This window comes from Eriocheir sinensis, unplaced genomic scaffold, assembly GCF_024679095.1.
Source record: "Eriocheir sinensis breed Jianghai 21 unplaced genomic scaffold, ASM2467909v1 Scaffold31, whole genome shotgun sequence".
NCBI classification, from domain to species: Eukaryota; Metazoa; Arthropoda; class Malacostraca; order Decapoda; family Varunidae; genus Eriocheir; species Eriocheir sinensis.
Genome location: NW_026111621.1, coordinates 1137660 through 1153999, shown reverse-complemented (window position 1 = coordinate 1153999; position 16340 = coordinate 1137660). Strand labels below are relative to the sequence as shown.

Here is a 16340-nt window from a genome sequence, read left to right as displayed (position 1 = left end):
ATTTTAAAAGGATATTTTACCGTAGCTGTCTTCATGGGTCCTGGGGCATAGAGGCTATAATGGGTTGGGATTCCGTTGTGTCTTGGGTTGCCACCCTTTCCTTAAAATACGGAATCGTCCCGTATTCAAGAGTGAAATGTAGCGTTCCGTTTTGAACCAATATAGAACGCCATTTCTTCCGTATTTGGCTGTCTGAATGGTCAAGCAGATAAAATCAGTATCCTAAATTTTGTAACGGGCTTGTCGGGGGGCGTTTAAAGGGTGTTGATTAAGATTTCAGCTTCCTTAAGGCGAATTATATTCGTAGCCTTTATGTACAAGAAGCGTCGGAGCGAGAGCGACTGTCGTTGTGTGTCAGTCGGACTCTCGTGAAGGAGTGACGAGTTACAGGTTGGAAAATAATTGTTACAATTGGTCACGTATGTCAAGGTGACCTCTGCGCACCATCGGAGTGCGAAGTATACAAAACTGAGACCGTAAACACTGACGGACGACATTCCTATAAGGTTGCATGATCTATCTGTCGTGGGTTTTTCCATTGACAATTGTATGCCTAACTCGTGGTGATATTAAATAATAATAATAATACATTGATATCCTACTATAACACTTTGTAGTGAGCGCATTTTTCGGTTAATCACAAACCAGTCCGTAAAACTTGTCAAGGTTCGTCCTAAAACACGTGAAAAATACGCGACGTAACGTCCCTCCCCCTTTTCCTCCTCCCAGCAGCAGCTGTCAGTCATGGCAGACTCGAGAAATTTTAGGATTGCCACCCATTCCTTAAAATATGGATCCATTCCGTATCGGAGAGTAAGATGTTGCATTCCACATTTTTCTGACCTCAGGGTGGCAACACTAGTTGTGTAATTCAACCCAAGGGAGAGGCAGCAGGAGTGTTTGCGTGTTGTGCTGGCTCCCAACTTTGTGCCAGTGAAACGTAATCATGCCCAGAAGTCGTTGTGCTTATGACTGCAAAATGAAAATATAAATCTTTAGCAGTTAGACAATATTTCTGAGCCGACAGTCGTCACGAGCGTCCTTCATTAGACGAAGACTGTCGTCACGACCAGGGTTGTTATTTTTTTTATTTAAAAAATCTTTTTTTTTTTCAAATCATAAAACTTTTATTATCTAAATCGATTATTTTTTCAATAATATAAATAATTAAATGAATGTAAACCTCTTAATTCTATTGATTAGTTTAAAACACGTTGAATTATTCTTGTATCATATTTCATCATCACTGGGCAGCCGCAGCCAGCCAGCCACTGGCCAGCTCCACACCACAACTCCGTCTAGTCTCTCAAAGGGGGTGGCTACGGGGTATTTTTCGAGGAATAAATTTAAAATCGGATAAGTAGAGGTTTTTAGCTCAAAAGGCCCTTGTAAGGGTAAATTGCCATGTGGTGGAGTTTGTATTCTTAAAATTAAAATCCCTCCCCACTGGAGACCATTTTTAAATGTCCCGCGCTGTTGCGTCATAGCCAGACACACCCGCCAACATATGCAGCATCATTCAATGCTTGTATATACGTAAAATTGCATTATAATTATTTTTTCAAAGTAAATTTTGCCAGTTGTGATCCTCATATTCCGCGCGGCCCGCTGGGCTGGGAGAAGGGAGGAAGCGGCGAGCCGCTCGGCACAGCAATGCCTTGCGCGACACAAACGAGCCCTCCACTCTAGCCAAAAAAAACGTCCCTACAAATGAGTTTACATGCGCAAGGCAACCAAAAAAAGCTACAAACACTGTTCGAGAGACAGAATTGCCCAGTACGGTCATGCAGGAACACCTTGACCTTGTGACACCCTCACCTTTGATTGATTAAAACAATTTTGTAAAGGGGGACCAGATTCCTTATTATTCTCCAGTAAGTCAACAAGGTACAGGTAACTCTCGATCTCCGCGAGTTTGTTATACGCGTTTTTTTAAATAAATGCTTAATTTACACGTTTTTTCCACTTATACGCGATATTTTATGGAGTGGCCACCATATGTCTCACGCAACTGGACTCACACGGCGCCGCGGCCACACAACTGAGCTCAGTTCTTCCCGCGCGCCACTTGAACAACAATACAGTACCCACGCTGCCACGCTACTCAACGATAGGGGTGGGCAGGTAACGGTACCAGTACCGGTACTAACGGTACCAGCTATACGGTACGGTACCGGTACCAATACTAGCCAGGCGCTCATGCTGTCCCTCATTTCTTTCTCACACGAGTGAGGATGAGACAGAGTGCCTGATTGGATATCTTGGTGATATGGATATTATCTCTCTCTCTCTCTCTCTCTCCACTGGATGTACTATACGGCGCACCTTTTTCACACCCCAAAAAAATGCCTGAAAGTTTAGCCCTGTGCGTTATACGCCGAATGTACAATTTTTTAATAATTTTTTTCTTCTTTGGAGTGTTTTTAAGGGTCTGTGTTTCGTCTTATCCAATAACAACTGCAAACTTACCTTTATTATTGTTAATGATCCTTCATAGTCCATAGCTGTCTTATAATATGTTACCATAGAATACTGGGCGATCAAATAACTACTATACAAACATTAAATCGGTGGAGGATCGCCCATGCCCTGCTGTTATCCCATTTTCCCTTCGGGCGCCATTTGATTGATCTTGATCTTGATGTCACAGCTGGTTTACGATTGTATGACTAAGGAGCAGTACAAGCTACATAAAAAAATCATATTGGAAAAAAAATATCCATGCGTTCATTATTAATTATTAATATTAGTGAGAATAATGGGGTATATATGATATCAGAAACTGTACATCATGAATCTTGTACGAGGAGTTATTTCACGCCCGGCCGCCATTTGCATTGTTTACAAACCACACAACCACACCCACACAACAAACAGCTGCATGCCGCGTGTCACCAGAACCGCGTGAATTGTGTCTTGCCTAGTTGTCTGTCATAACCTACGAGTGACTGTGAGAATAATATGCTTATTATGGTCTCAGAAGCTGTACATAATCAGTATGTACGAGGAGATACTTCTCGCAACACTAGCCCGACCGCCATTTGCATTGTTTGAAAACCACACAACCACACCCAAACAACAAACAGCTGCGTGTCACCAGAACCGTGTGAATTGTGTCTTGCCTAGTTGTCTGTCATAACCTACGAGTGATGGTAAGAATAATATGCTTATTATGATATCAAAAGCTGTGCATCATCAGTATGTTTACGGGATGTATTTCTCACAACACCAGCCCAGCCGCCATTTTCATTGCTTTACGCAAGGACACTTGTCAATTCAAGCAGTAAAGATTACACCAAAAAATATATAAATTTCGAGAAACTGTACATTGTCAATGTTCTTTAACCCGTACATATTTCTGAGCATTTTAAAACTTTTTTTTTCAAAATTGTTGTCTTAAAGTTTGGGGTGCGCATTATACGCCGCAAAATACGGTATTTATTTTTCGACAGAAATCTACCTCTTGTTTGATTTACATTGTTTTTGATTTACGCGATCTCTTCAAGGACGTAATACTCGTGTAAATCGAGAGTTACCTCTACACACAATAATATGTGAAAATTTTATGCCACTCAGATAAATACAAATGGCAAAACAGGGAGAAATGGAAAAAAAAAAATTCCTTAGGAACCAATATTTCGAAAAGTAGTTTTTTACACTTCAAAAAATTTCACAAAATCGGTAAAACATCTCACCGACTTTTGTTAGGTATCATTTAAACTATAACTAAAGGGCAATTTTCGCCCGCTATAAAATTTCCAAAAATGTCAAAAGAAAACGGGAGAAAATTATAAGTGACAAAAAATTGTAATTTTATTTTTTCGAAGAAAAAACATAATTTCAAAGAAAAGAAAAAAATCTAGCTGGTAAATGTAGATAGGTAAATAAAGTTCTATGGTATTTTTTTCAAAGAGTAACTGAAAAATAAAGTGTGAAACAAAAAAAAACAAAAAAACGAAAAATACGCTTTGTTTGAGTCTCTCCTAAACTTCACCCGAATTTTATGAAATTCACAGAATATCATACCTTTACACCTAAAAATAACATAATAAAACCTCAAAGTTATTGGATGAACCATATGCGCAGAAGGATCCCCCGTAGCCGCCCCCCATTTTTTTTTTTTTTTTTTTTTTTACATTGCAGCCTATTGCGCCGGTAGGCTTCTTCCAGGTGGATCCTGATGGTCCAAGGCTCCTTCTCCCGGTAGGTCTGATGGTCAGCCCAGCCGTTCTGTAACTTGAGCAAGTGGCGCCATCTTGCATTGCTCTTGCATTGTTGGCTCATGCTGCTTTGATCCAGAATCTAGAGTCCGGGTTGATAGGTGGTCTTCTGGACAGCATGTGGGTAGTTTTAAGCCACTCGGCGGCGGCTGAAAAATCCCAGCTTGGTGGCACCGGGCGGGGATTGAACTCGCGTCCTCCTGAACACGAGGCCGTTACTTTGACGACTCAGCCACCGCCTCCCCATAACAGTCTAACCAGATCACTTCACGTTTTGGACATGTCCTGACTAAAACTGCACAAATAAAAGTGACAGCAGCTCCAAATGAAAGTATCAGAAAAGGCTGTGGATGATCCATGTACTTATGTGAAGTGATTCTTTGAAAATAGAGGTATATGCTATATAACTCAAATATTTATTTTATTGGCATTTCCTGTATATGTTGTTTTTTGTCCCCTTTAATAGCTTTTCATTAGTTCCTTTGAGTATTTGGAGGGGCCCAAGCAAGGGGATGGGCAATCATGAGGACATGCTGTCCTCATGATTGACCATCAACCCGAACTCCAGCGAAACTCTCTAAAAAGGATAAAGTTAAGCTTGGAGGGGGGGGGGGGTTACTATCCAAGCAAGATGGCGGCACTATAAAACAGCTGCCTGCGCCACCAATTGGCTAGGACCAACCAAAAGAGTAAAGATGGGGACATAAGCTACAGCTGAGCGTGGCCGCGTTGCTCATCTCCGTGGCACTGGCTCTTGAGCGTGTGGTGGGAAGAACCCATCACCCCAGGACAGGGTCAGTGTGACATCTGGGTTACCACAGTTTACCTTCCCAGGTTTCCCCAGGTAAGCATTTATCGAGCAGCCCGAAACCGAGGATGAACAGCCGGGTGAGTGGCACGCTGGCTACCCAAGTCGGGATTCTAATCCGGGTCCGCGGACTCGTAGCAAGGCACGCCTACGCCTACGACTTGACTTATCTTTCGGCCACCTCTTTGGATTCTTTTCAGGAGCAGCTTAATGTAAAAAAAAAAAGACATAAGACTACCTACATGCTGTCCTGAAGATCACCCATCAATCCGGTCCCTTGAAAAACCGTCCAAGTCATTCAAGAATTAGCTCCGGGGGCTGCATGAGCCAAGAAAATAAAATTTAAAGGTTTGAGCCGTCTCGGCTAGGTGAAATGTGGGTATTTATGGCCAGGTTTGAAGGAGATAACACCAGTACCTTGTATATATACATTTTTTGTTTTGTTTTCAGGAGCCAGGTTTTTTAGGTTTTTCTTTGTCTAATACTTTTTGGATATGTGGTCATACACCTTTTTCTTTTATTGCTACCTTTTCAGTGATTAATCTTTTTTTTGTTTCTTTGCTAAATATTAAATATTATATATATATATATATATATATATATATATATATATATATATATATAGATATATATATATATATATATATATATATATATATATATATATATATATATATATATATATATATATATATATATATATATATATATATATATATATATATATATATATATATATATATATATATATATATATATATATATATATATATATATATATATATATATATATATATATATATATATATATATATATATATATATATATATATATATATATATATATATATATATATATATATATATATATATATATATATATATATATATATATATATATATATATATATATTTTTTTTTACATTGTTGCCTATTTGCAGTAGGCTTCTTCCTGGTAGATCCTGATGGTCGGTCCAAGGCTTCAATGTGGTCCTGATATTCGGCCCAGCCTGTTCTGGCGCAGGCGAGTGTTTATAGTGTTGCATCTTGCATTGGCTCATGCTGCCCTCCAGAGCTCATTTTTGATCCTTGAATCTAGAGTCCGTTGATAGGTGGTCTTCTGACAGCACGTGGGTAGTTTTAAGCCACTATGGCGGCTGAAAATCCCAGCTTGGTGGCACCAAGGGGATTGAGCTCAGTCCTCCTGAACACGAGGCCGTTACTTTGACGACTCAGCCACCGCCTCCCTATATATATATATATATATATATATATATATATATATATATATATATATATATATATATATATATATATATATATATATATATATATATATATATATATATATATATATATATATATATATATATATATATATATATATATATATATATATATATATATATATATATATATATATATATATATATATATATATATATATATATATATATATATATATATATATATATATATATATATATATATATATATATATATATATTCTAGACCAACATTCTAGACCTCTTTCCTTACCTCAAACCCTTCTGCTTATTCTGTCAAACTGTTCTCTGTTGGCCTCCGATCACAATCTTATTTCTGCATCCTGTCCTATCGCTCCTGTACACCCTCTGACCCACTGAAGAGGCAATGCTTCTGGCATTTTGCTTCAGCTCGGTGGGACGACCTGAGGATGTATTTCCGATTTCCCGTGGAATGATTATTGCTTCCAGGATAGAGACCCTCTGTGTGCTCAGCGCATCACAGAGGTGATTGTCTCTGAATGGAGGCATACATTCCTCGTTCTTTCTCTACTCCTCACGCTAAAAGCCTTGGTTTAATCACGCTTGTTCTTGTGCTGTCAATGATAGAGAGGTAGCTCACAAAGGTACCAGAGCCTTCAAACTAATGCTAATTATGAACTTTACATTTCTGCCCGAAATCGTGCCAAATCTATTCTCCGACTAACCAAAATTCTTTCATTAATAGAAAATGTCAAACCTTGCTTTCTAACTCTTCCCGTGACTTCAGGCATCTAGCCAAAACATCTCCTCCAACTTCACTTCTTCATCTTTCCTCCACTCTCAGTCCTGACGGCAGCACCGCCGTCACATCTATCTCTAAGGCTAAATTCTTCTCTCAAATTTTCTATACAGACTCCACTCTAAACGATTCTGGGCATTTTCCTCCCACTCATCCCCCTCTGACTCCTTTATGCCTGTTATAAAGATTTTTCAAATGATGTTTTATATGCCCCCTGACCTCAATCATCAGAAGGCTTATGGGCCTGATGGAGTGCCTCGTATTGTCCTTAAAAATTGTGCTTCCGTGCTGACGCCCTGCATGTTCAAACTCTTTCATCTCTGCCTTTCAACATCTATGTTTTCTTCTGGCTGAAAGTACGCCTCCATACAGCCTGTGCCTAAGAAGGGTGACCGCTCCAATCCTCAAACTACCGTCCTATTGCTTTTTCTTGTTCATTCTAAAGCTTTTGAATCAATCCTTAACCGGAAGATTCAAAAGCACCTTCCACTTCTGACCTTCTATCTGATCGCCAGTATGGGTTCCGCAAGGGCGTTCTACTGGTGATCTCCTAGCCTTCTTAACTGACTCTTGGTCATCCTCTTAGCTGTTTCGGTGAAACTTTGCTATTGCGCTGGACATATCAAAAGCTTTTGATAGGGTCTGGCACAAATCTTTGCTTTCAAACTACCCTCCTACGGTTTCTATCCTTCTGTACCTTTATCTCCAGTTTCCTTTCTGACTGTTCTATTTCTGCCGTGGTAGACGGTCACTGTTCTTCTCCTAAATCTATTAACAGTGGTGTCCCACAGGGTTCTGTCCTATCTCCCACTTTTTCTGTTGTTCATTGATGATCTTCTTCCAAAACGAACTGTCCTATCCATTCCTACGCCGATGATTCCACTCTGCATTATTCAACTTCTTTAATAGAAGACCCACCTTCAGGAACTTAACGACTCAAGGCTGGAGACTGCAGAACGCTTAGCCTCAGACCTTACTATTATTTCCGATTGGGGCAAGAAGAACCTGTGTCCTTCAACGCCTCAAAACACAGTTTCTCCACCCATCCACTGACACAATCTTCCAAACAACTATCCCTATTCTTTGACAACACCCAGCTATCACCTTCCTCAACACTAAACATTCTCGGTCTATCCTTAACTCAAAATCTCAACTGAAACTTCATATCTCATCTCTACTAAATCAGCTTCCTCGAGGCTGGGCGTTTTGTACTGTCTCCGCCAGTTCTTCTCCCTGCACAGTTGCTGTCCATATACAGGGCCTTGTCCGCCCTCGTATGGAGTATGCATCTCATGTGTGGGGCTCCACCACACAGCTCTTTCTGGACAGAGTGGAGGCTAAGGCTCTTCGTCTCATCAGCTCTCCTCCTCATACTGATAGTCTTCACCTCTTAAATTCCGCCGCAATGTTGCCTCTTTCTATCTTCTATCGATATTTCCACGCTGACTGCTCTTTTGAACTTGCTAACTGCATGCCTCCCCCTCCCGCGGCCCCTGCTGCACTTGACTTTCTACTCATGCTCATCCCTATACTGTCCAAACCCTTATGTAAGAGTTAACCAGCATCTTCACTCTTTCATCCCTCACGCTGGTAAACTCTGGAACAATCTTCCTTCATCTGTATTTCTCCTGCCTACGACTTAAACTCTTTCAAGAGGAGGGTATCAGGACACCTCTCCTCCCGAAACTGACCTATCTTTCGGCCACCCTTTGGATTCTTTTTAGAGCAGTGAGTAGCGGGCTTTTTTTTATTAATGTTTGTTTTTGTGTGCCCTTGAACTGTCTCCTTTGCTGTATATATATATATATATATATATATATATATATATATATATATATATATATATATATATATATATATATATATATATATATATATATATATATATATATATATATATATATATATATATATATATATATATATATATATATATATATATATATATATATATATATATATATATATATATATATATATATATATATATATATATATATATATATATATATATATATATATATATATATATATATATATATATATATATATATATATATATTTGCTGCTCAACTGAGCTAAGACACCTTTCTTTATTTTTCTCTTATTAAGAAAATAATATTCGACTTAACAAAAAAAAAAAGCAATCAATCGAAATTTTTCCCTTTCATTTTTCTTTTCAACAAAGCAATCCCTGCGAATATAGGTTAGTATGTTAAAGTCATTATATCTTGTTTATCGAGAAACTAACATTTCGAGAAATCAGCAATTAAATTTTAAATTTACAATATCGTCATGTACGTGAGTAGTTATTCAACCAAAACTATTATATATGATTGATATGCTGTTTTTACATTGTATGTAGCTATTTCTGATTAGTTGGTACCTGATCCCATCCTTTTCTATGGATATTCTGTTCAAAGCTCTACGGGTATCATGGGGATTCCTCCTCTTCTTCCGCCTATTCCAGCTTCTATATCTTCGCAAGGCGATTGGAACGGCCAATGATGTTATGGACTCGTTCAACACGATTATATGTCGCTGTCGATATTTTAGCAAGCGGGCAAAGACTCGAATATTGAAGTCATTTGTGCTCCCTGTCTAACTCAATGGCTATGAGACATGGACACTGAAAAGTGACTTGGAGAGCCGGGTCGATGCCTTTAGTACCGTGTCTTCCCAGATGAGGTATCGCTGGAATGACTTAATGTCGAGCCAGCGACTACGAGTTACCAACTTAGTCCGTTAACGCCAAATCCGGCCAAATGGGCGTTCTGCACGCCTTTTGGATGTCGTTCCTTCCCCACAGGGTTGTTTTTTACAAGACAACCAGGAGTGTCTCACCTACCAACCTGTAGGGATGGCGAGTTACTAAGGATCAATAATTGTCTCGATATTTTAATAATGAAATGAACCTGACGGTTTGCTTCTCCTCGCCATCAGCAGCCTTGGAACCTTTTCCTTGTCTGTTATGACAGTCACACAGAAGCTTTATTCATCACCTGGCTACCTCGATGTGACATTTCGGACCAGTTTTATATTTTTTTCATCAGCAGCAAACCACTTTACGTGCTGGAGTAGGTAGGAAGACACCTACCAAATGGGCGCAAGCCACTGCCGGTGAGGTATATATGGGAGGTGAGAAGGGAGCTGAAGCCCTCCAAAGACCCTTCCCTTCCAACACCGGAGAGTAATTCAGCATGCTCTCTAAAGACAGATCCTCTCTTTATCCACACCACACTACATTCACACAACATATACACCTTTTCCCAAAATTCAAATTTCAAAATGTCGCACCTTCACCTTGCTTCGTAGTCCCCACCTAGGGGGGGGGCCACAAATTCCCCCAGGGGGGACTCCCCTTCTGGCTGCCGACCTGAGAGGTGTCTTGATAACTCCTCGAACCTCTTTCTTCTTAATTTCTGCAACGTTCGCGGTCTTCGTTCTTATTTTCATTCTGTGGAACACCATCTCTCTTCCTCTAAATCTCACCTTCTCTTCCTCACTAAAACACAGGTTTCTGAGGCTACTGACAGCAATCTCTACTCTGTTCCCTCCTACTACCTCTATCCTAAATGTCAATCCAAAGCTGGATGTTGCGCCTACGTGCACAACGACATCACTTGCTCTCGTGCCCACAACCTTGATTCTTCAGAATTTTCCACCATCTGGCTAAGACTTCATTGTCATTCTATTACTAAATACATCTATGCTGTTTATCTCTCACCTAACTCTACTAACTATGTAAAATTCTTTGACTACTTGAACTCTAAAGTGGAGCACATCTTCACCCACTCTCCTTGAAATCTCCATCCTAGGAGATTTCAATGTTCACCACCAGCTTTGGCTTTCATCCTCTTTCACTGACCAGCCTGGAGAACAAGCCTACAATTTTGCTATCCTTAACGATCTAGAGCAGTTGGTCTAGCACTCTACACGTATTTCCGACCGTCTTGGAGACAGGCCCAACATTCTAGACCTCTTCCTTACCTCAAACCCATCTGCTTATTTTATCAAACTGTTCTCTCCGTTGGGCTCCTCAAATCACAACCGTATTTTTGTAACCCGTCCTATCGCTCCTGTACACCCTCTGGACCCACTGAAGAGGCGATGCTTCAGGCATTTTGCTTCAGCTCAGTGGGACGACCTGAGGATGTACTTTTCCGATTTCCCGTGGAATGATTATTGCTTTCAGGAGCCAGACCCCTCTGTGTGTGCTCACCGCATCACAGAGGTGATTGTCTCCGGAATGGAGGCATATATTCCACGTACCTTCTCTATTCCTCACGCTAAAAAGCCTTGGTTTAATTACGCTTGTTCTCGTGCTGTCAGTGGTAGAGAGGCAGCTCACAAAAGGATCCAGAGCCTTCGAACTAATGCGAACTATGAACTTAACATTGCTGCCCGGAATCGTTCCAAATCTATTATCCGACTAACCAAAAGCTCTTTTGTTAATAGAAAATACCAAAACCTTGCTTTCTCTAACTCTTCCCGTGACTCCTGGAATCTAGCCAAAAACATCTCCACCAACTTCACTTCTTCATCTTTCCCTCCACTCTTCAGTCCTGACGGCAACACTGCCGTCTCATCTATCTCTAAGGCTGAGCTCTTCTCTCAAACTTTTTTCTAAAAAGTCCACTCTGGACGATTCTGGGCATATTCCTCCTACTCATCCCCCTCTGACTCTTTTATGCCTGTTATAAAAGATTACTCAAAATGATGTTTTCTAAGCCCTCTTTGGCCTCAATCCTCAGAAAGCTTATGGACCTGATGGAGTGCCACAAGATTCTGCCTTATCTCCCACTCTCTTTCTGTTGTTCATTGATGATCTTTCCAAAACAAACTATCCTATCCATTCTTATGGCGATGACTCCACTCTGCATTACTCAACTTCTTTTAACAGAAGACCCACCCTACAGGAACTAACGATTCAAGGCTGTAGGCAACAAAACGCTTAATTTTAGCTTCAGACCTTACCATTATTTCCGATTTGGGCAAGAGGAACCTGACGTCCTTCAACGCCTCATAAACACAGTTTCTCCACCTATCCACTCGACACAATCTTCCAAACAACTATCCCCTATTCTTTGACAACACTCAGCTCTCACCTTCTTCAACACTAAACATCCTCGGTCTATCCTTAGCTCAAAATCTCAACTAGAAACTTCATATCTCAACTCATACTAAATCAGCTTCCTCGAGGCTGGGCGTTCTGTACCGTCTCCGCCAGTTCTTCTTCCCCGCACAGTTGCTGTCCATTTACAGGGGTCTTGTCCGCCCTCGTATGGAGTATGCATCTCATGTGTGTGGGGGGGTCCACTCACACAGCTCTCCTTGACAGAGTGGAGGCAAAGGCTCCTCGTCTAAACAGCTCTCTTCCTCATACTGAGAGTCTTCTACCTCTCAAATTCCGCCGCAATGTTGCCTCTCTTTCTATCTTCTATCGATATTTTCATGCTGACTGCTCTTCTGAGCTCTCTAACTGCATGCCTTCCGCCCTCCCACGGCCCCGCTGCACACGACTTTCTACTCACGCCCATCCCTATACTGTCCAAACCCCTTATGCAAGAGTCAACCAGCATCTTCACTCTTTCACCCCTCACGCTGGTAAACTGTGGAACAATCTTCCTTCATCTGTATTTCCTCCTGCCTACGACTTGAACTCTTTCAAGAATAGGGTACCAGGACATGTCTCCTCCCGAAACTGACCTCTCTTTTGGGACACTCCTTTGACCTCTTCATTACCAGTAAGTAGCGGGCTTTTTTTTATATTTTTCTTTACGCCCTTGAACTGTTTCCTTAGCTGTAAAAAAGAATAGGTATGATCCGACTTATGGGTTTTCAATTAAGATTTTTTTTTATGTAATGTCAATGATTACGTGACATGTAGTTTTCCTCAGTCTTGAATCGTTGCCAGTTGTGTCTTTAACATATTATTCTGTCTATCCTCCAATAAAAAATAATATTTTTATCTATATGTATCTATCATGATCTGAAGAAAAAAAAAGTTGCAAGCATTTAGTTTTTTAATGACTTACTTGATCATCATCATTCTGGAGACTTCACTGCGGTGCGAGGTCATCACTCCCTTGCGTAGGCCAGTTGTACCGGAGGAGAAAGGGATTTGACACACAGTCGAGGCCGGGTCCACGTCATCATTCTGAAAACGATCTAATTAGAGAGAGAGAGAGAGAGAGAGAGAGAGAGAGAGAGAGAGAGAGAGAGAGAGAGAGAGAGAGAGAGAGAGAGAGAGAGAGAGAGAGAGAGAGAGACACCAAAAAGGAGTCTTCAATAGCCCGGGATGACTAAACAAAGCTATTCCTGCAAGCCTATCCTTTACTCTCACCACATTTTCCAATTATCCATGAAAATATCGAACTTGCTTTTAGGGTCCCTATCGTATCAACACTCACTGCATGACCGTCATGCCGTGCATTCTCCACACAACATGGAAATCAGGTTTGTGTTGAATATTAACTTATCTAACTTAAACTCATTGCTGGGAGCCTCACTCAGCTCTCATACAACAACAACCTTATTAATTTCACCTTTAAATATTTTCATCAATTTATAAACCTCGCTCAAACTTCATTGTACCCTTTGCCATGTAAGGAATTTTATGCCTAAAAGGCGGGTGAGGGGTGATTTCGAGAGATTGAATTATATCTTGTAGCGGAGAGTTGTGTGTCAGCGTGTCTCCCGAACTGTTACACATCTCATCCCGTCAGCGGGGTTGGGCAGATATCGTTAATGGAAGCACCGATAACATCGGTACCGACATTCCAGTATCGGTAGTACCGGTACCGAAAGAAATATATCCACATTATCGAGATATCATCTCAGTGTCAGCCTGGCACTGATAGGATAACTCGATGATATGGATATTTTTTCCCTTCCCCGTCTTCTCTCTCTCTCTCTCTCTCTCAGGAAGCAGATGATTTTCCTAATTTTCCAGAATATGATCGACAAATAGCTTCACAAACTGCAAATTCGCAAAATAAAACTAAAAACATTAAAAAACATGTATTTAAGGATATATGGTCGACAATTCTCCCAGAATTGCGGGCGAAGCTGTCCCTTGTACGGAACTGTTACCGCTTTGTTTACAAACAAAAGGCGGGCCGCTATATGGACGGATCCCTATACGCAGCTTGAAAGAGTTCAGGTCGTAGGCACGGGGAAAAACAGACAAAGGAAGGCTGTTCCAGGGTTTACCTGCGGAAGGGTTAAAAGAATGAAGAGGCTGGTTAACTCTTGCATAACGGATATGTATAAAATAGGGATGAGCAAGAGTAAAGAGTTGCGTGCAATGGGGCCACGGGAGGGATGGAGGCATACAGTTAGCAAGTTCAGAAGAGTAGTCAGCATGAAAATATCGAAAAAAAAATAGAAAGAGATGCAATATTGCTGCAGAATTTATGAGGTAGAAGATTGCAAGAGGAGAAGAACTGATGAGACGAAGAGCCTTTCGGCCGTAACATAAATCAACCCCTTCGACTGTCGAACCTCTTCAGCCGTTTTCTGCTACCATAAAACTCTGTTTTTCCGTAAGGGAAGGGAAGGTGTTAGAATGCGAAATTGTTGTAATCTGGCAAAGGGTCTGGACAGGCACATCTTCGTCAGCCTCTTCGCATATTCTACGAGTCAATCCTGTATTTCTTTCATTAATTAATATAGTAGCAAATTATGCAGGAATTATGAGAATTTTTATTTATCTAATATGAATCGGCATTTTTTTAATAAATTATAAAAAATATTGCTAACGACTTTAGGGTTTGTGATTTTTGCATCATGATATTTAACCTTTGCCGGGTCAACACACCTGTTTGATTAACTCAAGCAGGCCGTCTTTTGCCATAGCTCCGATTGGGGGGCTCGATCCAATCCTGTGGGTGTGGGGTGCCGCAACTCCTTCCAGGCTCTCTTTGAGCTGAGGGAGGAGGAAGGAGTGGAGGAGCAGGAGGTGAAGGAGAGGAGGGCAGTTGACAAATCTCTGCCCAAAAGTAACATTTTGGTTGTTGGAAATAGCCAGGTCAGGTTTTTAGATAGGGCCTTCTGTGCTAAAGATAGGAAACGTAGGACCAGGGTGTGTTTTCCAGGGGCGGGGATTAGGGATGTCAGCGATACGGTAGAGTCGTGCATGGCAGGCGAGGGAGTCAAACCCATCGTCTGCCCGAGCGTGGGAGGGAACGACATAGGCAGGTTAGGTAGCGAGCAGCTTCTGCGTCGCTACAGAGAGGCTCTTCGAAGAGCTACGTCCAAGGGCGGGGTTCCTGTGGTGTGTGGGGTTCTGCCAAGGCAGCGGGTTGGTGACATTTGGTTTCCAGGGCTATTGCATTAAACTGCAGGCTGGCAGATTATTGTAAAGCCAATGGATGGACATCTGACTACGCCTGGGACCGTTTTTTGGCAAGAACCACCTATGCCAGAGGGACGGGGTTCACCTTTCACAGGAGGGGGTACAGATCTTGTCTGAAGCCCTTGATCGTGGATTGGGGGCTTTGCAGTTTTTTTTTTAGGTAAGTAAGAAGGGGCCTAAGACGGCAATACCAAGTGGGAGCACTAAATGTAGTAAAAATAATAGCAGCTGCAGGGTAAAGCAAGCGGTAGGTCTAAATGTGTACTATACAAACAGTAGAAGTATTAGGAATAAGATAGATTTATTGAGGGGGATGGCGTGCGTAGAGAAATTTGATATGATAGTGATCACAGAGTCATGGGTAAACACTGCAGACAGACACTTTCTCCCAGAATTAGAAATTGAGGGGTACAAGATATTCCACCAATATCGAATAGGCAGGAAGGGGGGTGGGGTCACACGCTTCGTCAGGGATAATATTAAGTGTGTCATTAACACCTCAATCAAGGTAGATAACAATACATAATCCCTCTGGGTAGAAACAATAGGTAGGAAGGAGAAGCTTGTCATATGAATACTTTACAGACAGCCCAACCTTGTCAGGGACAGTAGCCGACCCCTTTTACAGGAAATTAGTAGGGCGTCAAGATATAGAAATGTGTGTGTAATTGGGGATTTCAATTATAGGAACACAGAGTGACATACTTTATCCGGAGACAAAGAGGATCAGGATTTGTTAGATGTGACACAGGATAATTTCCTTAAGCAGTTATTCAAAACACCAACGAGGGAAGAAAATATTTTGGATTTGTTGTTAACTAACAGTAAGGACATAATATGCAACATTGAGGTTGCGGATTCATTAGGTAACAGTGATCATAAGGAAATTAGATTTAATATTAAATGG

General features: G+C 40.9%; 1 long non-coding RNA gene across 1 annotated transcript in view; it reads right to left on the bottom strand.

Moving 5' to 3' along the window:
* Positions 1 to 16340, bottom strand: part of LOC126991619 (uncharacterized) — a 57329-nt gene that overhangs the window by 2639 nt on the left and 38350 nt on the right. Inside the window, exon 2 of the long non-coding RNA XR_007745702.1 lies at positions 13113 to 13234. This is a non-coding gene — a long non-coding RNA (uncharacterized LOC126991619). The remainder of the gene's footprint in view (positions 1 to 13112; positions 13235 to 16340) is intronic.